Source organism: Schistocerca gregaria, chromosome 4, assembly GCF_023897955.1.
Source record: "Schistocerca gregaria isolate iqSchGreg1 chromosome 4, iqSchGreg1.2, whole genome shotgun sequence".
In the NCBI taxonomy this organism is placed as follows: domain Eukaryota; kingdom Metazoa; phylum Arthropoda; class Insecta; order Orthoptera; family Acrididae; genus Schistocerca; species Schistocerca gregaria.
The window spans coordinates 326,815,152-326,841,531 of record NC_064923.1 but is presented as its reverse complement, the minus strand read 5'-3'; the positions used below and the strand labels follow the sequence as shown (position 1 = coordinate 326,841,531).

At 42.2% G+C, this 26,380-nt stretch overlaps 1 protein-coding gene and 1 non-coding gene across 8 annotated transcripts in view; both read left to right on the top strand.

Moving 5' to 3' along the window:
* LOC126365733 (multiple PDZ domain protein) overlaps positions 1–26,380 on the top strand; it is a 2,074,088-nt gene that overhangs the window by 37,014 nt on the left and 2,010,694 nt on the right. The window lies entirely within an intron of this gene.
* On the top strand, positions 3,295–3,369 carry Trnal-caa (transfer RNA leucine (anticodon CAA)). Its single transcript has one exon. It is a non-coding gene; the product is annotated as a tRNA-Leu (tRNA).

The following is a 26,380-nucleotide window of genomic DNA, read 5'->3' as shown; positions in this document are numbered from 1 at the left end:
ATTATGGGGAAAGGGGCACAACAATAAACAGTGTACGTTACAATGAGATGCTTACTGCCTGCAATTCGAAGCAAATGCCGAGGATTGCTGTCAAAAGGTGGTGTGTTGTTGCCCAACAATGCCCATCCGCATACTGGTGCCCACACTGCTGAAACGCTCCAGAAACTCAAATTTGAAGTATTGGATCATCCTCCATACAGTACCGATCTTGCCCCCTTCTATCACTTGTTTGGTCCACTCACACAGCATTAAGGGGGCGTCGATTTGCCTCGGACGAAGCAGTGAAAGAAGCGGTGCATTCCTGGCTCACAGCTCAACCGAGAACCTTCTTTTATGAGGGCATCAGGAAGCTTGTACAATGATGGACCAACTGTGTTGAAACGCAAGGAGACTATGTCGAAAAATCATGTTCTTGTAAGTTTTCTATTTGATCACAATAAAATTTTATAACTACTTTGCGGATAATAATTGAGTTACCCTCGTATCTGCACGTAATGTCGCAAAGCGATATGAGAGGGAACGTGCATGTGGGGACTGTGGTAGGGAATGCAAATGGTTGACTTCAGTTTATTTGGAGAATTTTAGGAAAGAGTGGTTCACCTGTAAAGGGGGCCGCATATAGGACGCTGGTGCGACTTATTCTTGAGCACTGCTCGCGTATTTCGATCCATACGAGCTCAGACTGAAGGAAGACATCGAAGCAGTTCAGAGGTGGGCTGCTAGATCTGTTACTGGTAGATGATATGGAGATAATTCAGGGACCCAAACGGGAAACCCTGGAGGGAAGGCTACGTTCTTTTCGAGAAACCCTATTCAGAAAATTTAGAGAACCGGTATTTGAAGCTGACGCCAACATACATTGCACGTAAGGATCACGAGGATAAGATACGAGAAATTAGTGCTCATACGGGGACATATAGACAGTCGATTCCCTCGCACGATTTGCGAGTGGAACAGGAAAAGAAATGACTAGCAGTGGTACCGCCACGCAGCGTATGGTGGCTTGCGGAACATCTGTGTAGATGTAGATGTACTGTGAGGTTGCGTCGTGTTTGTCCATTCTTTCGGCAGCGCAATCTGCTCAGTCACGTGCCCGACCTTCGAATCGGGGGCGCCTCCATCGCTCAGCGCTGCTTGTTAGCGTGCGCGGCGCACTTAAGGTAGCCCGCTAATTAACGTGGCGCGCTCGCCGCAGCACGGGAGATAACCCGCGACATCCTTCTAGTGTAGAGTCTAGCCGCTGCTCGCGGGCAGGCAGCTCCCTGCCACTCCGCCAGCTTCTCTGTCCCTTCCCCTCTTCCCCCTTCCGTCCTCCTCTTTTCTTCGCCTTCTCGCTCGTTCCATCCTAACTGCCGAGGATGTAGCACTAAGCAGCATGCTGGGGGTGAAAAGCGCCGAGTACACTTGCTGCTGTACTGCTTGACTGTTACCGCATGTCCGTCGCCGCTCGGGGAAGAAAAATGTTACACAGGCAGGCAACGAAAGACAGCGTGATCAACAAGGCGTTTATGGCTAAAGAGCTTTACTGACTGTTTCAGTTTCCTATAGACCTGTAGTTCGTTCACGAGGTCTTGACCGAGTTTTGCGGAGTGATGCAGGCAGCGAAGGAAGCCTTCTGAAGCCCAGAGGGAGATTATTATTATTATTATTATTATTATTATTATTGAGACTCTCCATGCCGACACTTAATTGGTAACCATCACAGAATGTTCTAGTGTCACCTCTGTTAAAGGATTAATATTTCTCTCGAGAAGTCACAGGATGCGGGACTACGATGACGTCCATAAGTCTGTGTGCGATAACCCTATCATTTCCATTATTTCGTAACAAATACGGCAGAACATTTTTCCCTACACACAGGTATTAAAAAACCACACAGTGTTATTGCACGTTACGGATGAGTCTCTTCGGTCGGCTCATCGTGAGTTAGTGTGTAATCGGCATCGATAGTTCGAGGGTCATTTGGAAAGTAAAGAACGTTTTGTTTGGACACGTGACGCGTCTTACCAACACCGCCGACCAACTACTGATCTTGGTACTTACCTGCTTCATTTTGGCGGCAGCTACCATCTAACTCGTCTGCTTATTGCTTAGCTGTGTGCGACTTTAAAATCTGTAACAAAATTGACGATTCCGCGCCAAAGTGTTATCCGACTTTTAAACGCGCAAAAAGTCCGATCCATTGCAATTTATTGACAGATCGATAACATGATGCTCGAAGGGTCAGTTCGGGTGGTGCATTATGTTTAATGGCGGACGGAAGAATTTTCATGTCGAAGATCGCTGGGGCCGGACTCAAAGCACTGGTGATGAGACTTGGGTATCACATTTCACACCAGAAACAAAGTACCAATCAGTGGAGTGGCATCAGACGCAAGCTCCAACGAAACCGAGAAAAGCAAAACAAATTTTGGGCACCAGCAAGATTGCGGCTACGGTGTTGTGGGAGCGTAAGGGTGTTCTGGTCATCGACTACAGTCCTAGAGGTGAGGCCATAAATACAGGGGCGTACTGCCAGACGCTTTAACGACACAGTAAACAAGTGCAGTGGTGACTAAGGAAAACGCATCGCACTGTCAATGCTTCCAGGTCAGCCGCACTATTAAAAACAAACGACGCGGAGAGGTAACCAGTACAATATCCTCCTTCAAGCTCCTGCGCGTTCGCACACAGGACTTGTTTCAGTGGGAAATGTTTCAGCATCCGCTATACAGTCCGGATATAGCCCCCAAGTGATTACTCTTATTCCCCGAATTGAAGAGTGGACAACGCAACGGAGGTAATGATGAACAGAAGCCATTAACCAATGATTCAACAACTTGGCGGCAACTAACTTGGGTAGCAAATTGTAAAATAGTTTCATTTAATTGCATCAAATAAAAATTTCTGTAGAAAAAGTTCTTGGCCTTCCGAATGACCCTCAGGTATGCACAGCTGACCTGGAAGCATTGACAGTGCGATGCGTTTTCCTTAGTCACCACTGCACTTGTTTACTGTGTCTTTACTGCTTGTTCCCGACAGTGGCCAAGTGCAATAATATCGAGGTTGAGTATAAATGTAATATTCTTTAATCGCCGGGGCTGACAGCGGCTGTACAAAAAATAGTCGTGGTCCGAAGTCGACCGACTTCTACCGATTTCAGCCGATCCAGAACTATTAAGGAGGGCTCGTTCAGGGTGTTGTGAGCAAACTATACCTTGAAACTTCCTGACAGATTAAAACTGTGTGCCGGACCGAGTCTCGAACTCGGGACCTTTCCCTTTTGGGGGCAAGTGCTCTACCAACTGAGCTACATGCTTGGGTAGCTTAGTTGGTAGAGCACTTGCCCCCAAAAGGCAAAGGTCCCGAGTTCGAGTCTCGGTCCGGCACACAGTTTTAATCTGCCAGGAAGTTTCATATCAGCGCACACTCCGCTGCAGAGTGAAAATCTCATTCTGGAAACTAGACCTTCCTTTTCTGCGTTACTGTCGTTTACTTCTAAACATATTTAGTGTTTTTGCAAATAGCTTTTTCAACTCCTCTGCTTAAAAATTCTCCGCCTGGGAATGGAATCAGTTGACAACGCCGGTTTCGTCATCTTCAAACCGTTATCCATTGTTGCTGTGGGATAATCACGTCTCGTTTTCCGTAATAATGTGGGGAAAACAAAGTATCATGTAAGCAGGGGAATGCATTCGGTTGTTCAGCAGTTTTTCTTGATAGGGTCTCCGGAGTTCGTGTACCTGAACAGTTAACAAATACCTTACAGCAGGTCCACAATCAAGACAAGGAGAGGTGGTCTCTTGCCGGGTACCAAGTCACCTCGGGATACGGAGAAATGACGCAGACGTCACGGCAACCAAAGAAGCGTGTAGAGAACGTTTTGTAATTCAGCGTGCCGTCCCACAGCTCGCTAACATCGTACCGTCGGACAAATGCATGCGTCTGTGGAAAAACTAATGTTGGGAAGGCGTAAACAGTAAACTGCGGTCAGTTAAAACGGTCATGCAGGCAGAGCGATGGAAAACGTTATGTTCACCAGGAGACGAATAGTGTGCAGCTTGTGGTCTAATGTTTAGCGTTGCTGCCTCTGGATCACGGGGTCCCGGGATCGATTCGCGGCCGAGTCGGGGATTTTCTCCGCCCGGGGACTAGTTGTTTGTATGTCTTTATCATTTCATCATCATTCGGGGAAATGGCGGGACTGGACTGCGAAGTGATCGGGAATTTGTGCGGGCACTGATAACCGCGTCCCATAAACCAATCATCATCATCGTCGTCGTCGTCGTCGTCGTCGTCGTCACCACCAGGAGACGAAGAGGACACTGCCCATTGACACAGTTTCCTGCTCCGGCGTGAGCACCCACCGTTATTTGAAGCTTGTAGCATACTACGGTGCAGTGTGTGTTAACTACGAGGAGATTTTGAAAATTAAGATACATTTTTAAGGATGACTTAGACATTATTACAGCTGGCCAAGTAACTTTCATTGAATGCTGCACTGCACTTCAAAGTGTCTCTATACGTGACAGTGTTTTTCAACATAGTCACCAATCTCTGTAAACATCGGTCGGAACCTTCTACGAATCGTTCAGTTTCTTGACGACAGAAATCGAATCCATGGTCACGGAGCCATTAGAGAACCGCTGTGTGAACTTTTTCACCAGATATCCTTTCAACTTGTCGAAAAGATGGAAATTTCGTGGTGCAACATCCTCCTCCTTCCCTGATCACCACCCACGTTTGTACGGCCTTGGTCAAATTGGTAGCACCACATCACTACGACTGGACGCGACATTGCACTTGGCCTATATACCATCAGCATTTCGCGAATCTATGTGCAATTTAGACTTTTGTCCACAAGAATCATACTCTGTGGTGTATTTTCCGGTTGCCGCACCATTTCATTCCCCCGCTGTGATGCACTTGTTATGTGTACCGCAACAGAACTGTGTCTTCAGGATACTCGAAAGATGTACTCTTTTCTGACAGTGCGTCACTCATGTTGCGCAGTGGACTTAGCGTGGAATTGGGTTTTATATGCTTATGTAAGGGCAGCCCTCAGTTTGGCTGGATACATCTCCACCATCCTCGTTGATGACGACAACAGTGTAATACTTTTTAAAATTCAGTCCCTAAAGTGATGAGTAGAAGTCGTCAATGAGCTCTGAGTTGGTAGCTCGACCACGCACTTTACTATTTTTATTAATCGATTTTAAGTGTCATTGTTTTAAACAAATGGATGGAAATGGAAATGAGCGTATGGTATCGTTGGCCGGGAGGCTCCTATTCGGGGAAGTTCGGGCGCCCCCAAGTGCAAGTCTTATTTCATTCGACACCACATTGACGACTTGCCGGTGATGATAAAATGATGATGAGGACAACACAACACTCAGTCCCCGAGCGGAGAAAATCTCCAACCCGGCCGGGAATCGAACCCGGGCCCACTTGCATGGGAGGCGACCAGGTTACCACCCAGCTAAGCAGGCGGGTCGAATTTTAATGCGTTACAAGTAACTTCGCCTGTGGGGCTGGACATCGTCCTCCTTCCGTGTCTCTCCCGTCCCCCCTTACGTTTCTTTACCCCCTCCACTCAGAATACGTTAAACGTTAGTTTAGATTGGGCATATTTTACGGCTTCTGTTTGCCACAGTAGCTTTGCTGTCAGTATTGCTATAATGTAGCTACAATAGACGGCAATTTTGCGGTATGACTGGGCAAGATTGCCGATGTTGCAAGTAGTTGCCGACGTATTGTCGAGGGGTTTCCAATACTGCCCACCAGTGGTTGAGAATATTTGGTATTGCAGACCAATATCTATCTCTGCCCTTGTCTGTAAATGCGTCCACCTCGCTCACAACTTTTGTTTCGTACTTCTCTCGCCGACAGCACCACATTCGTTTTGCATTTGATCGAAAGTTTGTGCGCATACAGCGGCATGTTTTAGTTATGAGTTTATTGTGTACAGCAATTGGAAAGTGTACCAACGAGGGAACTATGAATTTTATGAATGCGAATCATCTTCGATCAGAACTATGTGATGTCGAAAGTAATTTATACAGAGATCACACTCTGAAAACTGGTGGCAAGCTGTAGCCGATGAGTTGGGAACGAATGCGAGACAAAACAGTTGCATAGGAATAGTGGAAGCGCGGGTGGCTCTTTGTCCACACATCTCGAAACGTCCGTGAAGCAGGAGTTGAAAGTGCAAACAATAGCTTGTCTGGTGAAAAAAAAAAGAAAAAATTCTTGTCTTATTCAAACTTCCCTTAATGAAATCTTTCAGACCTACCAAAGCATAACATACTGCTAGTGTCATGAGGTTTATTGATGAGTACAGAATAGTGAACTTTTTAGTTATACTTTAAACTTATGTACGAATCCCCATAGCTAAAAAGAACGATTGCCAGTCGGATTTTAACTGGTGTACAAACTTTGCTATTTGCATCGGTTTTAGCAGATCTCGGACCAGTTGCTTGTACGAGATATTCGCAAACGTGTTTCGACATTACGGTAAAATTCTGGAACAAGTATATATCCAGCATCAGTTCGCTAGTTAAATGTTTTGAAGTATTCTGTATACTTAATAAAGAACGAATCCACTAAGACTGATTCCTCTTAGTCTTTCTAGGTTTATTCCTTGTGTGATGCAAAAGCAGTAGGGCCGTACTCACTCCACCAGCATAGGTTCGTCATTTTGTGACAATAGCGCGACCCGGAAATGTACTGCCTCAAACATTAACGAGATGTATTGTTGGCAGTATGTAATTTTTATGGCCCATGTAAGTTATCGGAACACCTAGTGCGGGCGCTGATAATAGAGCTGTTGAAATACACCTTAAAATGATCATGTAGGCGATAGCGGTCCAAAAACGCTCTTCTACTTCGACATTCTTTACTTTTATAATGCATACAGTTTACTATATCTGAGTTTTTCTGTCACAATCGTGTAAGTAATGGTGCGTGCGACGTTAATATAAGGGACGTTCAAAAAGTTTACGTACGATTGCCAATCAGTCCAGAATTGGTATGCCAATCAGGCACAATCGCTGTGAGCATTGAGGAAATCATCCCACCAACTCACCAGGTTGAAGATACACGTTTGGTGAAAGCATGAAACACCGTGGCCTACTGCATGAAGAAGTCTGTAATTGCCTGTTGCACATTCTTGTCTGACAGGAATCGTCGAACCCTTTTCTTTTTTTTTTTTTTAATAAGGGATCGAAGGCTTGATAATCGCATGAGGAGAGATTAGGATTGTAGGAGCCCGGGTGCTCGGGTATCTCCCACTTGAGTTGGCGTTATTTCTGCATTGCGACATTAGCTATTGGGGACGTGCGTTATTATGAAGCAGCAACGCCCCTTGTCACAGTTTTCCCGCACATCTCGCCTTAATTACATGCCGTAATTTTTATTTTTTTCATTCTGAGATGGATGTCAGCCGGTATCTGTCCTTCGGCAGCGAAGAAAAGAATAACGGCACATTGGTCCTGTTTGGACACATTTGCTAATAACATCGCCATATTTCACGTTTTCACATATACCGCACGCACACCGGAAAGACTCGAATACCGCACTAATCCCTGGCACTCGTGTCGGTGCTTATATATCCGCATTTGCAGTCGTGCTACGTTGCGTATACACTGCTGTGACGCCCTCAGGCGAAAATTTTTTGATTGCCGCTTATACATTTATCGTCTAGTGCACCAGTCATCGATCATTCCAGCTTTTGTCCACTTATTGCGAAATTTCGCCCTTCATCAGTACATTCACTCGTATTAAATTTCTGACACCATTACCTAACCTTTTCTTCACTTATTGTTGCAGGCGTGTAAACTAGGTATAACTCCTGATGAATTTTAGCAGCTGTAGGGGAAGGTGGGTAAAGCGGCCGCTCTACTGATAGTTGAATTTTCAACAAACCATTGTTGGTGATAGACGCTTGGTGCTTACACATTTTGAATACGTATATTGCAGGGTATCACACCATACATTTTTAAGTGATAAATAAGATAAATTAGAGGAACTGTACACATATTATTTTGCTCTGGGTAGACCCAACCCTCAATAAATTTGAAAAGTGACACGATTCCACCATCCTATGTGTTAAATTGCATTGTTTGCACTACTGCTTTCAGACACTGTCCATTTTCAAGTGCGTCTATAGTAATTAATGTGGACACAGCATTATCAATTTGTTAAAAAAAATTGTGTCATGCATATTTGTGCACAGCACAGTTATCAATGGTCATCTTGTGAAATATAAGATGTATGATGTGCAAAGTGCTTTTGTGAAAGGTAACATTAGAGCCTCATTAACATGGCACTTCTAACCAGAAGCACCAGGAAAGCAAACCATGTAATGTTTACTATAAATCACGCTGTACCGCCTGTTGGAATGACTGCCACATGTGCACGAATGCATTGGGAAAATTTTTCTGAATGTTTAAACAATTACCAGTTTTCCATACCTAAGGCCCAATTTACACAGAAATGATGATGTGCGGGCACCTTGCAACGGCAAGGCAGGAATGTCGCACAGACAGGACATGAGCAGTGCACACTGATATGGCCCTATCAAAAGAAGGCAAGATGGTCATGCTACAAATGGATCAGAATATTATTTTATTAGCGGGTTATTTTTCAGCAACTGTATACCACATCAGACAAAGATAGTGGTGCACTGGGTCTGTTGCAACTTGTAAATGTTCACTAGCAAAGAAGATATTATGTACATCCCTTATAGTTGAAAAAAGGGAAGAAATACAGCATATTTCATTATAATTTGTATTTTTCATGTGATTTTCTTTTGAATGTAAGCCTAAACATTGTGGATTTTGTACAGATGTTCAAAATATTAGGACTCTTCTCCAAATTCTGATCATCCTTAAATGCTTCACTGCTGGAGACCAGCAATTCCTCATTACTGGGAATAGTTTTGTACTATGTGATAGACATTTTGCCCTTACAGAAAGGACCAAAAGATTCTTTCACCCAGGTATCTGGATCCAGTCATTGCCAATGCCAAGGACCACAGATTCCTTGTCTATAAGATGGAGCCAGAGGGCTTCAGGGATATTAGTGTGCTAGACCGAGGGTTGCAAAGAGCCTCATTCAAAATAACTGAGTACACATTTCATCTGCACTAAGGGAAAGAGAAAGGCATAACACCCAATGCATGTGGGTTTGTCGAAACCTTGCAAAAAAGCTGATAGGTACTGTATGATAGATAACATTACAGTTTCCTCTATCGTGTGTGATAAAAATTCTGCCAATAAAAAGTCTCAAGAAGGAAGTCTTATTTGACATGTGACAGTATATCCTAACTGAAAGAAAGAAATTCTGTGGGCAACTACCAATTGAATATTGGATTTGCAGGTCTGTACAGCAAAACCCATTGACTGAGGACAGAAAATTTAATTCTGACTCTACACATTTAGTGTAATTGCAACAGAAATAGTGTTATTTTTTCCCATATCTCCTGCTGCTGCTTGTGCAGAATTATATTGCACTAAACATCATGTGTTTCGATCTGTGTTTAACTTCCTCAAAACAAGCTTTCTAAGTCTGTCAATTCAATGTTGTTCATGCAGTAAAATGAAACATTGCTAGTTTTTTCAAAGAAAATACAACTAATGTTGTAATAACTGTTACAAAAATGTGCAAAACAGCATTTTACCTCACATACAGTGTCTGCATCAAGAAAGCCGGAATTGTTAAGCAAATAGGTAAGCATTGAATGCCCACAACACAGTATAGTTTAGTTACATCAATAGCAGAATGCCATTTCACCTCACTACTTGCTGGATACATGCCATTTGTTTGACTGTACATGTAGAAAAACAGTTATTGAATGTGTTGTGAAATGAAACTGTTTGTAAAGACAAGAAAAATTTGTGTGTACACTATACAGCAAACTCTGCCACTGGGTGTGTGAGTGTCTATCTCTAATTCTAAATAAATGCAGTGTTAACTTAAAATGAGATAGTAACTGACTTCATAAATCACATACCAAAGAAAAACATGAGCACAACTCTGCACAGTGTGGGCCATAGTGTTGAGTGTGGCACTTTGTAGTTCATGGCGGCCAAATGTGAAGTACTGGTACATCACTGATTTACTCAGAAATGGCAAGACAGATGACTTTCCTTCCAGTGTTAAAACAATTGAGATATGGTAACTCCATTTTTTACACAGCAATTATGGTTCTAAAATGCGCTTAATGTAAACTGGCCAGCAGCTACATTTTGCACTGTAAACTTTTCAAAATATGAGCAGTACTTACTTAATTTAGAAACATCGGAATTATCATAAGCAATATCTAAGAGAGAGACAGTTCATTATCAACCTGTGATATCAGACTATAAGGCATGAAAGCTCAAAAATTAACATCAAATAGTTTACTGAAAATCTTATGATAAAGATTGCATAGCGGAAAACGCACACGGATCCAAAAACAGTGGTTTTAGTATTGTATGCAAAACCTGGGAACTAACGACAGTGATGGATGTCTCCAAATCATCTCACATTTTGACACTTCAGATTAATGAGTGCACCAGTTGAACATCTTCACCTTACATCACTTTGTTGCACCACTGATGGCGACTAAATGAACGTGGCATGAACCACGAAGCGACGTGTCTCTGCCGTGCCATTTCTGTGTGAATTGCTTCATTTGTTTACATGGAAATGACTTGGAACATTGCCACATCCCCACCAGATGACTGTGGCACGCCATTTCTGTGTGATTTGGGCCTAAGGGGCTAAAGTGGCCAGTGCCATTGCAACAGGGTATCCCCTGTTTGTTGTTGTGATTTTCGGACACATTTTCTAGATATCCCAGTATCTGTAACAGTGGCTGAAACAAAGTTTTCAGTCAGGTTTTTGTCTAGGCCAAATGCACTTTGATGTTAGGCAAAAGGCTGAGAAGTGATAACCAAATACAACAGAACATAGACGATTTTAAATGATGTAAATTCATTAACTGAGAACTATCACAACTGGACAGAATGATGGCTTATACTTTTGCATATAAAAGTGTTTAGTTGTCCGCCTGATCTGTACATGGCAGTGATCTGTGCATGGCATGGCATGGCAGGGCAGTAACTAACTGTTATGGAGGTTTTCCCGATCGGACACCACATTGGCATTAGTGGTTCACAGCTGAAAGTATCAGACTGAAAGAAACAACAATGAACTACATTCGTGCCCAAGACGTTGTTTAAACGTTGGTATTGAAAAAAAAACTATTATTGCTACCTCTAAGTGAGGTAACAAAAGTAATATAAATGACTTACCTTACATCAAATGACCGAAAATCAGAAAATTTTGTATCAAATAGTAACGGAAGAAGCTTCTCCTGTCAAACTCACTGACAGCAATCACAGTTTATATTAGATCCAGTTTGACCAGGTAATGGGAGTACAGGAGCATTTCGCTAGAACTGGTCTTGGGGAGCGAGTTCGAAAATTTTCGCGCGGTCTGAGAGACTACACCTCGTGAGTAAATAGTTGGTTCACTAAAAGGATCCGAGGCTGATTTAAGGCTACTCTAACTAGACGTTCACCAACATTTTACTGTGTCAGATTTAGTGAACAGCTCCATTTCACTTACTGTGCGTGAGAACGTTTATAGACAAGAATTCGAAATAAACGACAAAGAATATTACAAGGTAGATAAAAATCACTGCGAAAAAACAGAAACTGCCACATGGAATGGTCACGAGGTGTGGAAAAGTTATTTACCAAGTGCTCTTGAGCTTCCATTACAATGCACACCTTGTTATTCAACACAACGATCTCAACCTAGAAAGAAACAGTCTAAAAGATAACGAATTTTTCCATTAAGGAGTCTGCCCAAATACCATTCCCTTTAAGTGGCTGCCGTTGCCGTAAGCCGAAATTGCGCAGCTTTTCTTCGAGGCACGTGATTTTGCAGAATACGAGGCCGTTGAGCGCGAGCGTGCATTGCCTTCTGTTCCATTAGAAATAGTACTCGGCACAGTTTCGTATAATTTCCGCGCTTCTCACTCCTTGGCGGTTATGACACTGCATTTACAGGTGTGTCTGAATTTCATAATAGCTATAGGATGGCAAAAATAAATCTGGTGCGGAAAAGGTTCATAATTCTGACTCGAAATTGGTGAATAAAAGGAGAACTGTTCTTCACAGAAAATGCTGGAAATGGCCATTGTTGACGTCGATGCAGAAATTTCACCATTGTTTATGTAGGTTACGTTGTCAGGAAATGCCGAAATCACTTGTCGGGACAATTTTATTTGGCGACCGTGTACTAGCCTACTTCAAAGAGATTCTTGGAGGATTTTTTTGTTTTCCGTTCTGATCAGGTGTAATAAGGGGAATAAGAAATTGAAATTTAGAAGGTGATGTAAGAACACAACAGAAAGCTAACGGCTCACCATGAAGGACATACGACCTCAGTACATACACGCTGCAAGCCCATGTACAGGGTTGTATCGGCAAACATTTTGTAGTAATTTTGGCGATTTTCTGACCTACTGTATTCACCTAATGAGCGAGAGAAAAATGACTATGTGAGGGGGTTTCCCCCCCCCCCCCCCCAAAAAAGAATTATTTTTAAACGCTATATATTTTCAAATTATTTACAAAACAACCTTACCCCCTTCAGAAATTCTCCATTACAACTAATACATTTGTCCCACCGTAGCTTTCACTGTTCCAATCTTTTTTTATATTCATCTTTAGAAATGGCTGACAGCTCCTCCCATGTTTTTTCTTGACTTCTTCAATGTTGTCAACTCAGTGTCCTTCCATGCCCCTTTTCATGCTTGGAAATAAGGTGAAGTCGCACGGGGCCAGGTCAGGCGACTAAGGTGCGTGTGGCAGCCGAACCATGCCATTTTTAGCCAAAAATTGTCTAAGAGAGATGTGTGCAGGTGCGTTGTCATGGTGGAAGAACCAGTCGCCTGTCTACCACAAATAGGGCCATTTCTGACGAACACAATTGCATAATCTTAAAATTTCTAAATAAAAGATTTGATTGACGATCTGGCCTGGGGTAACAAACTCTGAATGAACTACGCCATTGTCATCAAAAAAGCAAGTCAACATTGTTTTTGTTGTGATGTTTGATTTGATTAGACAACATTTTTTGGACGGGGTGATGATGACGTCTTTCATTGGCGTGTGCTTTGTTTCTGGGTCGTAACCATAGCACTAAAACTCATCACCAGTAATGAATGACCTTTGACAGAAAATCTGGATCAATTTCAAATCGTTGTTTCAAAGCACGACATGTTTCACCTCGGCGTTCCATTTGATTGTCAATCATAATCCGAGGAACAAACTTGGCAGCAACCCTTTTCATTCCCAAATCTTCCGTTAAAATTCGCTGAACCGAGCTCCACGATAACCCATTAATCTCTGACAGTTGATCAATTGTCCGTCGACCTGTGAGCACAAGCTCTCGACGCTTTTCAGTATTTTCGATTCGGGCAGTTGACGGATGTAGAGAACGAAGTTTGTCATCAATCTACATGTCACCATTTTTAAATCCAGCAAACCGCTCGTACACTTGAGTTTTTCCCATAACATCATCTTGTTAAGCTGTTTTCAACTTTAAAACAGTTTCAGCAGCAATTTTACCGAGTAGAAAACAAAATTTTACAGCTGCTCATTGTTCACTTAAACTTGCCGTAAAAAAACGAACGAAACAAGAACAAAACAGCACTGTTGTTGTTGTTGTGGTCTTCAGTCCTGAGACTGGTTTGATGCAGCTCTCCATGCTACTCTATCCTGTGCAAGCTTCTTCATCTCCCAGTACCTACTGCAACCTACATCCTTCTGAATCTGCTTAGTGTACTCATCTCTCGGTCTCCCTCTACGATTTTTACCCTCCACACTGGCCTCCAATGCTAAATTTGTGATCCCTTGATGCCTCAAAACATGTCCTACCAACCGATCCCTTCTTCTAGTCAAGTTGTGCCACAAACTTCTCTTCTCCACAATCCTATTCAATACTTCCTCATTAGTTACGTGATCTATCCACCTTATCTTCAGTATTCTTCTGTAGCACCACATTTCGAAAGCTTCTATTCTCTTCTTGTCCAAACTAGTTATCGTCCATGTTTCACTTCCATACATGGCTACACTCCAAACAAATATTTTCAGAAATTACTTCCTGACACTTAAATCTATATTCGATGTTAACAAATTTCTCTTCTTCAGAAACGCTTTCCTTGCCATTGCCAGTCTACATTTTATATCCTCTCTGCTTCGACCATCATCAGTTATTTTACTTCCTAAATAGCAAAACTCCTTTACTACTTTAAGTGTCTCATTTCGTAATCTAATTCCCTCAGCATCACCCGATTTAATTGGACTACATTCCATTATCCTCGTTTTGCTTTTGTTGATGTTCATCTTATATCCTCCTTTCAAGACACTGTCCATTCCGTTCAACTGCTCTTCCAAGTCCTTTGCCGTCTCTGACAGAATTACAATGTCATCGGCGAACCTCAAAGTTTTTATTTCTTCTCCATGGATTTTAATACCTACTCCGAATATTTCTTTTGTTTCCTTCACTGCTTGTTCAATATACAGATTGAATGACATCGGGGATAGGCTACAACCCTGTCTCACTCCTTTCCCAACCACTGCTTCCCTTTCATGCCCCTCGACTCTTATGACTGCCATCTGGTTTCTGTACAAATTGTAAATACCCTTTCGCTCCCTGTATTTTACCCCTGCCACCTTTAGAATTTGAAAAAGAGTATTCCAGTCAACATTGTCAAAAGCTTTCTCTAAGTCTACAAATGCTAGAAACGTAGGTTTGCCTTTTCTTAATCTTTCTTCTAAGATAAGTCGTAAGGTCAGTATTGCCTCACGTGTTCCAACATTTCTACGGAATCCAAACTGATCCTCCCCGAGGTCCGCATCTACCAGTTTTTCCATTCGTCTGTAAAGAATTCGCGTTAGTATTTTGCAGCTGTGACTTATTAAACTGATAGTTCGGTAATTTTCACATCTGTCAGCACCTGCTTTCTTTGGGATTGGAATTTTTATATTCTTCTTGAAGTCTGAGGGTATTTCGCCTGTTTCATACATCTTGCTCACCAGATGGTAGAGTTTTGTCATGACTGGCTCTCCCAAGGCCGTCAGTAGTTCTAATGGAATGTTGTCTACTCCGGGGGCCTTGTTTCGACTCAGGTCTTTCAGTGCTCTGTCAAACTCTTCACGCAGTATCGTATCACCCATTTCGTCTTCATCTACATCCTCTTCCATTTCCATAATATTGTCCTCAAGTACATCACCCTTGTATAAACCTTCTATATACTCCTTCCACCTTTCTGCCTTCCCTTCTTTGCTTAGAACTGGGTTTCCATCTGAGCTCTTGATATTCATACACGTGGTTCTCTTCTCTCCAAAGGTCTCTTTAATTTTCCTGTAGGCAGTATCTATCTTACCCCTAGTGAGATAAGCTTCTACATCCTTACATTTGTCCTCTAGCCATCCCTGTTTAGCCATTTTGCACTTCCTGTCGATCTCATTTTTGAGACGTTTGTATTCCTTTTTGCCTGCTTCATTTACTGCATTTTTATATTTTCTCCTTTCATCAATTAAATTCAATATTTCTTCTGTTACCCAAGGATTTCTAGCAGCCCTCGTCTTTTTACCTACTTTATCCTCTGCTGCCTTCACTACTTCATCCCTCAGAGCTACCCATTCTTCTTCTACTGTATTTCTTTCCCCCATTCCTGTCAATTGTTCCCTTATGCTCTCCCTGAAACTCTGTACAACCTCTGGTTCTTTCAGTTTATCCAGGTCCCATCTCCTTAATTTCCCACATTTTTGCAGTTTCTTCAGTTTTAATCTACAGGTCATAACCAATAGATTGTGTCAGAGTCCACATCTGCCCCTGGAAATGTCTTACAACTTAAAACCTGGTTCCTAAATCTCTGTCTTACCATTATATAATCTATCTGATACCTTTTAGTATCTCCAGGGTTCTTCCACGTATACAACCTTCTTTCATGATTCTTAAACCAAGTGTTACCTATGACTAAGTTGTGCTCTGTACAGAATTCTACTAGGCGGCTTCCTCTTTCATTTCTCTTCCCCAGTCCATATTCACCTTCTACGTTTCCTTCTCTCCCTTTTCCTACACTCGAATTCCAGTCACCCATTACTATTAAATTTTCGTCTCCCTTCACTATCTGAATAATTAGCACTAGCAAAAACAATCACTGCAGGTAAACAAAACAAGCCAGATCGACAACACAAGCGGCACTGAACTGTCAATGAGTTGCGCTATACACTCCTAGAGGCAGAAAAGCTTACTACACAAGCCCCGTCCACGGTTATGTTATACCGTTTCTTTCTTTTTTTATATATATTTCGAAAGAGTTTCTCGAAAACGATGTCAACTTTTTCCAGAGGTACCCGAGCGTCCCTGTTTAGGCAACACTAGACATGCGGGGTTCGGAGAGAGCCCTCGCCCTCATCAGGTCTCAAGAAGCTCCAGAAACCTTCTTGAAAAGTTTAATATTCAGAAGAGACCCATCTCTCCATTCACGCAATTAATCGGTGCTTTCTTTCTAGCTATTCACTCGTTACAGTGCAGTATTTTGATCTGCATGCATTTTCACTGAATTTACTTCTCTTTCCAGTAATCTGACAATTTTTTGAGCACTGCTACTAGGTTCTTAGATTATTAGGTGCAGAATAACGTACTTGTCCCAATTCCAATTCGTAAAAGGCGACAGGCTTGTGTGTATCTTAAAAGTGATCTATTAGCGGTACATCGTACTAACGAGACTTCCAACACACTGTGTAGTATTCTAATGAACCTCCGTTCACTAAGAATGTGAATGATCAGTTTGCTCTGTGGTTTTGTCGAATTCTTATGCCGTCTAAGGTAGCTTTATCGAGCGAGGTGGTGCAATGATTAACACACTGGACGCACATTCGGGAGGACGAGGGTTGAAATTCTCCTGTGATCAACCAGATTCAGGTTTTCCGTGGTTTTCCTAAATCGCTCTCGGCAAATGCCGAAATATTTCCTTTCAAAGGCGCGGCCGATTTCCTTCCTCATCCTTGAAACATTCCGAGCTGCCGTTCCGTGTCTTAATGATCTAGCTGACGACGGGACGTTAAACCCTTATCTTCCATGGTTTTTTCTTGTGGCATAGTTTATGACTTCTTTCGTAGACAAATCTATTGGAGCCTTGTCCAGCAACTTATCTACGTATTTATTGTGTGTACAAATATCGCTGCCCACATGAAACGGTTCTTTGGATTGATTGCTACTTATTTCATGCGTGTAAGTTGTATTTGCAGTTTCCTGTATCTATTATTACAAATAAAAGTCACATCACTTCGACTTTTCAGTCTTCCGCCTTAAATCGGTATGCTTGTGACAGCATGTGTACGTATGTTCCAAAACGGCGCGCATAAAAACATAATTTTTTCGTCATACCTCCCGGTCTGTATGTGATAAAAAGGTAGGTCAGCTGTTTTGGATAGCCCATCGGTTAGGGACCATTTGTATGCCCAAACAGAAGTGTCACTATCTTACAGTAAAGTGTCAAAGTGTGACCATTTGTATGCCCAAACAGAAGTGTCACTATCTTACAGTAAAGTGTCAAAGTGTGACTATTACACACTTCCTCCTGCTTCAGCAAATGGAGCAAATCTGTTGGTTCTTTGTTGCATTTGATATAGTCTACGGTAGGCTTGATGGAATTCATGGAGATACAATTAGTTCATGGGCGGTTATTCGGATAATATTATATTTTCGTCTTCACCAGCGGACCAAAACCCAGCCGAGGATTCCAAGAGGGCTGGGCACAGCAAATGGCTGAAATTTTTACGATGTATTCCTAAGATCCCTATCTCGATCGACATTGAAAATTTACTTCATATTTTAAACCGTTTCCGAAACACAAAGGTTACCCCGTTTTTACACGTAAAATTCGATGTGAGGCCGCCAAAACTTAGTTTATAAAGTGATGTAGTACGGGGAAATATGCTGTAAAGCGTCGCCGTTACCATTTGGGAACCCCGTGTTGTAGTACTGAGCCACATGCAAAATTTATACACGTGAAATCATTTTTTTTGCGTTTTTTCAGTTTCATATATGTGAACTATGTAAATTTTACTGATAATTACGTTTGTTTTCATATGAGTTGCATGCTCTTCTGCAGCAGAGAAAAGAAGGGAACCAGCGAAAACATGCTACTATCGGAGCACAAAAAATGTGAATACGCTCCTGTTTACTGAAAAGACTGACTGAAAAGTGAGGGACCTGCTGCCTCATTCTGCTTCCCTCAGAGCTAGCATGCTAACATATTCCCACTTATGCCGAGATACGAAAAGACAAGGGCAGTGGCAAAGAGACGGAAAAGTAGTAAATACTGGCAGACACTACACAGTGATTCTTTTACAGAAAGACCGAAGGAGACAGTGGCAGTTTGAGAGAAAGAGAGGGACACAGCGGCAGTGGAGCGTAGTTGACAGTGACAGAAGAATGCTAGAAGAAGAGTGAAGGAGACAATGTCAGGAATAAAGGGAAGGAGAAAATAGAAGTGGATGAGAGCCAGTGATATTGAAAGATAAGAGTATATGATGATGACAACAAGGAAGAGAGAGATAGTGACCGTGAGAAGAGACAACAGCAGCAGGAAGGAAGGAAGGAAGGAAGGAAGGAATATAGAAAGGAATGCGACAATAGCAGTGAGAGAGATCAAGAGGGAGACGTTGATAGTGAGAAAAGACTGTAGTAGAAAGACAGAACGAAGGAAACTTTCGCTGTGACTGAGGAGACAGTGACGGAGAGAGACGAAGGGATAATGACAATAAGTTGAGCTGAATGAGTGAGTGAGAAAGGGCAACTGGGAATGGAAGGGTATTACGACTTGCAGCAATGGACAAGTGGATGTGAGTTACGGCTAGCTTGTGGGAGTTTGAAGTGATATGCATGTTGAAAAGAGCACGAATATGTTCGCATGCCAAAATGTTTGGGAAGTTATTAAAATTGCTGAGGAAGAAGAATGAGGCAGTTGGCATCCCACTTTTCAGTCAGAGCCTTAAATAAACAGGAATAAATTCGCATTTTTTGTGCTCCGAAACGAACATTTTTTTCCCCTGGTTGATATAGAAACAGTAATTCATGTCCACATGTCGGTCGTTGGCAAGCGCCTCACCTCCCAAGATACGAGCAGCGATGTCGTGCCCTAGGTGACGTCACAAGGCTGCTGTGTTGTCGAAGCCCGCCACTCACCTTAATTCCTGCAGAGTAACAGCGAATAAATTATGTAAACGCGGGTATCCTCGACGCCCGTCGCCGAAGCCCTTTAAATATGCATCGAACAATCTCCATGCATTTTACGCATCATTTGCTAATGCATTCAGATGAGCTGTGGAGTGGCGCCCGTGCTCAGCCGGAGTTTCCCAGGCTCATGCCCTGGCCCTGGTCGCACTGACCCCGGCAGATGGCGGCCGTACCATCTCAAATTTAACTCGGAAGTCGACATTGCTGCATCTAGTCCTCTGAGTTTGTAGTTAAATCATGCTTCCCGCGGCCATTAAACATTACTCTGTCGGTTACAGTGTCCTACAAAAGACACTTTATTGTGCGACTAGCTTAGAGCACGCTGCTTCGCTCGCGTTTTCTGTATGGTCAGCACAGATTTTATCCAGTTCTTATGTTCTCAAATTGCAACACCTTCTAAACATTTTACATTAATTAAGGCCATAGAAGCACGTACCTCTGACCAAAAGGCGATTCTAGTAGCTGTAGTCCAACGTTTCTGTACATTTTGCGTTCTTGTGATGATATTTACATGCAAACTTTCATCCCCTAACACATATTTCTTTATATATAACCGAGAAGTGGAGCACCAGTTTTCGTAGATTTAGCTCTAAAAACGCTTGCACAGTTAAATATTTCCATAAATACTTTCATCCCCTGTTTCACTCCGTTAGTTGTTGAATTTCTAAAATCAGTGAAACACATTTTTTTAATTCCTAACCGAGAAGGCAAATTCATATTTTAATTCATTTTACTTTAAAAAATTGTTTCCTAACGAAATGTTTTCATAAAATTTTTTATCCCTTATCTCACCCTCTTAGGGGTTAAATTTCCAAAAACACTGAAATACTTTTTTTCCGAACCAGAGAAGTCAAATACCAGTTTCATAGCTGCATCTTTAAAAATACGTTAGTAGTTCCTTATAATATTGAGATATATGCAAATAAAACTTTTACCCCTTGGGGGCAAATTTCCAAAAATGGTGAAACACGTATTTCTTTATTTCTGACCGAGAAAGCGAATTATCAATTTTTGTAGGTCTAGGCTGAAAATTGTCTTAATAGCGACATTTTCAAAGAATCTTTCATCCACTATTTCACCCCCTTAAACAACACACACAGTATAAGATCACCACCACTTGCAAATTTCAAGTTTCTATCTTTAGTGCTTTGGTCTTTGCGATTATGAATCACTGAGTGAGTGAGTGAGTGAGTGAGTGAGTGAGTGAATAAGTCAGTCAGTCGGGAGATGCCCTTTCTATACAGAGATCGCAAAATTTGCGGAAGGATCACTGTAGGAGATACTTCGATAACATGCGTAGGATATGCGTGTGGAGCAATTTGAAATGGAACGACCACGTTAAATTAACCGCGAGTAAGGCAGGTGCCAGATTGAGATTCATTGCAAGAATAATCAGGAACTGTAGTCTATCAACAAAGGAAGCAGCTTACAAAACACTCGTTCGACCGATTGCTTTTCATTATGGGTTCCGTACCAGACAGGACTGATAGAAGGAGAGAAGTCAATGACAATTTTGTGTGGCATTCTTGTTGCTATGTTTTCCCTTTCCTTTGGTTTTACTTTCTTGTGTAGTATTTTCCTTCTTTTCCTGCTTTCTTTGAGTGTGTTTTTCAGTTTTTCATTTAGCAAGCGCGAAAGCATCACAGTGACGCTCAGTCAACTGCGCTGGCAGTCGCTGCAAGAGAGGCGTTCTGCATCACATTATTGCCTACTGTTAAATTACCGAGAGCGTAGGCATACATTCCTAGAAGAATCAACCAGTGTATTGCCTCCTCACACGTGTATCTCGCGAAAATATCACGAAGATAAAATCAGAGAGATTCGAGCCCACAGGAAGGCGTAACAGCAATCGCTCTTCCCACGAAAAAAACGCGACTGGAACAGGAAAGGGGGGACTGACACTGGTACGCAAATTATTCTCCGCCCCACACCGTAAGTTGGCTTGCGGATACATTTGTAGATACAGATGTACAGAGGCCGACGAAAGTATTCAGTCACAGGTCACATGCGTATCTCACGGTCAATTGTGACATGCATACACGGCAAGTGTATCTGCGTATGTGCCATAATGCAAAGAATATTTCGAAAGACGTCGACTATGCGAATATCACCGTACCCTCTACCTGGAACGATTAGTTCTGTGTTACCATCTCAGGCGAGTGTTTCACGCAGGACAAAAATAATCAGACACCGCCCCGCTTGACAAGGTAACCGCAGTCTGAAGGCACAACTCGGCGGCATCAAGCAGTCAGCGTACACAAGGCAGCTGTCTCTTACTACAGGAAACACATCCTTGATCCTTTTAGGATTCTTTTTATCCTTTTATGATCCTTTATTGTATGGTTACATGATAGGGGAACAAACACAGGTAGCAGTTACTTCTGTAAAATATCTGGGAGTATGCGTACGGAACGATTTCAAGTGGAATATAAGATTAATTAGGAGAGTCCTTGGAAAATGTTGTCCATCAACAAAGGAAGTGGCTTACAAAACACTCGTTCGACCTATACTTGCGTATTGCTTATCAGGGTGGGATCCGTACCACGTCGGGTTGACAGAGGAGATAGATCCAAAGAAGAGCGGCGCGTTTCGTCACAGGGTTATTTGGTAAGCGTGATAGTGTTACGGAGATGTTTAGCAAACTCATGTGGCAGACTCTGCAAGAGAGGCGCTCTGCACCGCGGTGTAGCTTGCTCGCCAGGTTTCGAGAGGGTGCGTTTCTGGATGAGGTATCGAATATATTACTTTCCCCTACTTATACCTCCCGAGGAGATCACGAATGTAAAATTGGAGAGATTCGAGCGCGCACGGAGGCTTTCCGGCAGTCGTTCTTCCTGCGAACCATAAGGAGCCGAAAAACTATATTTAGTATAGTCCAGAAATGGAAACAAGAAAAAACTCTCGTCAATCGTCCATGACAGGGGCGTGCTCAGAAATTCAAGAACAGAGACAAGAGGAAGATAGTTCGAATGGTGAAAAACGACGCGCGGAGAACGGCCCCTGCTATAGCGGCAGAACTGTCAGTAGGGATTGGTGCCGAAGTTTGTGTTAGAACAGCACCGGGTAAAATGCCAAGTGCCAAGGCGCAAACCGATCGTCGGTAAGTGTAACGCAAAAAAAAGCGGTTGGTTTTTGCAGAAGAATTTGTCGGCAAGGGTGTGATCTTATAGGACAAGATTCTGTGGAGTGATGAATGCAATTTACTTTGAGCCACGTGCATCGCAGCTATCTAGTGTGGCATCAAGCAAACACAGAGTGGGAGCCCAAAAAAAACCTGCAAACAACCATCAAACGTGGTGGCGGAAGTGTTATGGTGTGGGGATGCATGTGTCCCAGAGATGTTGGCGAGCTTGTCTTTATTGAAGGCACCACGGACAAATTTGCTTATCTCGATATACTCAAACAAGGCCCCCGTAGTAGACAACATTCCATTGGAACTACTGACGGCCTTGGGAGAGCCAGTGCTGACAAAACTCTACCATCTGGTGAGCAAGATGTATGAAACAGGCGAAATACCCTCAGACTTCAAGAAGAATATAAAAATTCCAATCCCAAAGAAAGCAGGTGTTGACAGATGCGAAAATAACCCAACTATCAGTTTAATAAGTCACAGGTGCAAAGGATCAACGCGAATTCTTTACAGACGAATGGAAAAACTGATAGAAGCTGACCTCAGGGAAGATCAGTTTGGATTCCGTAGAAATGTTGGAACACGTGAGGCAATGCTGACCCTACGACTTATCTTAGAAGAAAGATTAAGGAAAGGCAAACCTACGTTTCTAGCATTTGTAGACTAAGGAACGCTTTTGACAATGTTGACTTGAATACTCTCTTTCAAATTCTGAAGGTGACAGGGGTCAAATACAGGGAACGAAAGGCTATTTACAATTTGTACAGAAACCAGATGGCAGTCATAAGAATCGAGGGGCATGAAAAGGAAGCAGTGGTTGGGAAAGAAGTGAGACAGGGCTGTAGCCTATCCCCGATGTCATTCAATCTGTATATTGAACAAGCAGTGAAGGAAACAAAAGAAATATTCGGAGTAGGTATTAAAATCCATGGAGAAGAAATAAAAACTTTGAGGTTCGCCGATGACATTGTAATTCTGTCAGAGACGGCAAAGGACTTGGAAGAGCAGTTGAACGGAATGGACAGTGTCTTGAAAGGAGGATATAAGATGAACATCAACAAAAGCAAAACGAGGATAATGGAATGTAGTCCAATTAAATCGGGTGATGCTGAGGGAATTAGATTACGAAATGAGACACTTAAAGTAGTAAAGGAGTTTTGCTATTTAGGAAGTAAAATAACTGATGATGGTCGAAGTAGAGAGGATATAAAATGTAGACTGGCAATGGCAAGGAAAGCGTTTCTGAAGAAGAGAAATTTGTTAACATCGAATATAGATTTAAGTGTCAGGAAGTAATTTCTGAAAATATTTGTTTGGAGTGTAGCCATGTATGGAAGTGAAACATGGACGATAACTAGTTTGGACAAGAAGAGAATAGAAGCTTTCGAAATGTGGTGCTACATAAGAATACTGAAGATAAGGTGGATAGATCACGTAACTAATGAGGAAGTATTGAATAGGATTGGGGAGAAGAGAAGTTTGTGGCACAACTTGACTAGAAGAAGGGATCGGTTGGTAGGACATGTTTTGAGGCATCAAGGGATCACAAATTTAGCATTGGAGGCCAGTGTGGAGGGTAAAAATCGTAGAGGGAGACCGAGAGATGAGTACACTAAGCAGATTCAGAAGGATGTAGGTTGCGGTAGATACTGGGAGATGAAGAGGCTTGTACAGGATAGAGTAGCATGGAGAGCTGCATCAAACCAGTCTCAGGACTGAAGACCACAACAACAACTCAAACAAAATCTGACGAAAAGTGTTGCGAAATTGGATCTTGGAAGTGACTTATTTCCAACAAGACAGTAATGCTAATCATGCGGCGGAAATTGTCAAAGTTTGGATCCTATACAACACGCCTCATCGCCTCCTTATCCCACCGCGGTCTCCGGACCTCAATCCCACGTGTGGAATGGGCTGAAAACGAAACAGATGTGGTACATAGTCGTTTCTGCTTTTCGTGTCGTTTTATCGTCCCAGGAAAGATTTTTGATTTGACTGCAAAAATTGAATGCTTTCTGTGTCCTCTTTAGTTGTTCCTGCGTAATGGTGGTGTCCTTCGACATCATGCCTCCTAGTTACTTGGAATGGGAAACAGAGTCCACTATGACTCCTAGAAATATATTTAAGGTTGTTCCTTGCGTGTTGATGGTCATTTCTACTGTCTTTGTTTTACTTATTTTTAGTCCGAAATTTTTGAATGTGCTGTTCCAGTCATTAATTTCTTCTGTGCTTCAGCTTCTGTCTCTCCCCATACTATCAGATCAGCAGCAAAAACCAGGGCATTTGGTTCACTGTCTATTTTCTTGATAGATTTTTATGATTTTGTCCATTATCATTACAAACGGGTGTGGTGGTAGGACACTTCCTTGCTGGACACACCTCTTTGTTTCAAACCATTCTGATCGTCCTTTGCCTGTCTGGACACAGCTGTAACATTTTGGTACAACATGTTGACTTTATCAGTTAGGCACTTTGGCACATTTGGTCTTCCAAACAGTCCCACTTCTTGTTTCGAGGAACACTGTCGTACACTTTTGCTGTGTCCTCACATACAATCACAAGATTTATTCCGTATTACCAGTACTTTTATGTCAGCATTCTTAGTGCAGAAATAAAGTCCGTATTATCTCGGTCTTTCCTGAATCCATGTTGATCATCCTCAAGCAAAGATTCTACTATCTTTCTGAGTCTCATTTCAATGATCTTTTCTAACATCTTAAGGGTGTGTGACATCTGCGTGACGCCTCTGTAATTTCCACATTTTCATCCACTGCCCCTTTTGAACACAGGGATGATAGCTCTTGTACTCCAATCTTCTGGGATTTTGTTTGCTTCCAAAATCACTGATAACGCTCTATGTAGCAAATTTAAGCCTAATATTCCGGATAACTTTATGATGTCTGACCTGAGATCATCAAAGCCTTTCGACTTTCCATTCCGCATGCTCTTTAATGCTGTTTCTGTCTCACGCCATGTTATTGGGCGTCCGTTGGTTTGGACTTCAGTCGTTGATGATTGTGTTGCCCCTTCTCCATTTAGCAGCACGTTGAAGTACTTTTTCATTTTATCCCTGATCCCTTCCTCTGGTCTTATTAAGTTCCATCATCTCTTTCCAGTGCAAGTATATTTACATAGGCATTTCTTTTACTCTTTAGAACTTCGTATAGTAATTTTCTACTTGCCTGAAAGTCGTCCTCTATCCTTGTAGTAAATTCCTTCCAACACTTTACCTTTTCTTCCTGGATTAATCTTTTTACAGCTAGTTCCTTTCTCCAGTATTCCTGTGATAACTGTTCAGTTGCTAATTCATTTCGTCTATCATCTGTTTTCCGTTTGTCATGGTCGTTTTACTGTTGTATTCACCCGATAATTCCACCATGGTGTTTCCTTTTCTTTTGGTGTGGCACTCGTTTTTCCTCAGATGTCCGTGGCTTCTTTAAGTAGAGTTTCTTTGAAAAAAGACTATTTTCTTATACTCGCCCTTTCTCAGTTTTGGGTAATTTCTCTGTTATTCGCGATACATACTTTCTTTTCTTTTCTTTTCCATGTCCTCCAACAGCCAAGTCTTAATCTTTGGCATTCTCTTTTGTTTAACTTTTGGCACTTAGACACCTTTTAGATCAACAATTAGTAGCTGGTGGTCGCTATTTAGGCACTCACTGGTAGCTGGTGGTCGCTATTTAGGCACTCACTGGGTATGACTTGTAACATCTGTAACATACTGACCAGCTTTTCTATCAGTTATGATGAACTCTGTCATAATGTTTAGCTTACCATCCCAGCTGTATCTCATTATTTTATGACTTTCCCTCTCCTAATAACACGTGTTGTGTTGTGATTGAGTTTCGTACACAGAAATCAATTACGTTCTCTCCTTCCAGGCTTCTGTCATGTGTGACTTCGGAACCCTTGTGAGGACCGATGATGTTTTCACATCCTAGTCATTCTTTACCAACTTGA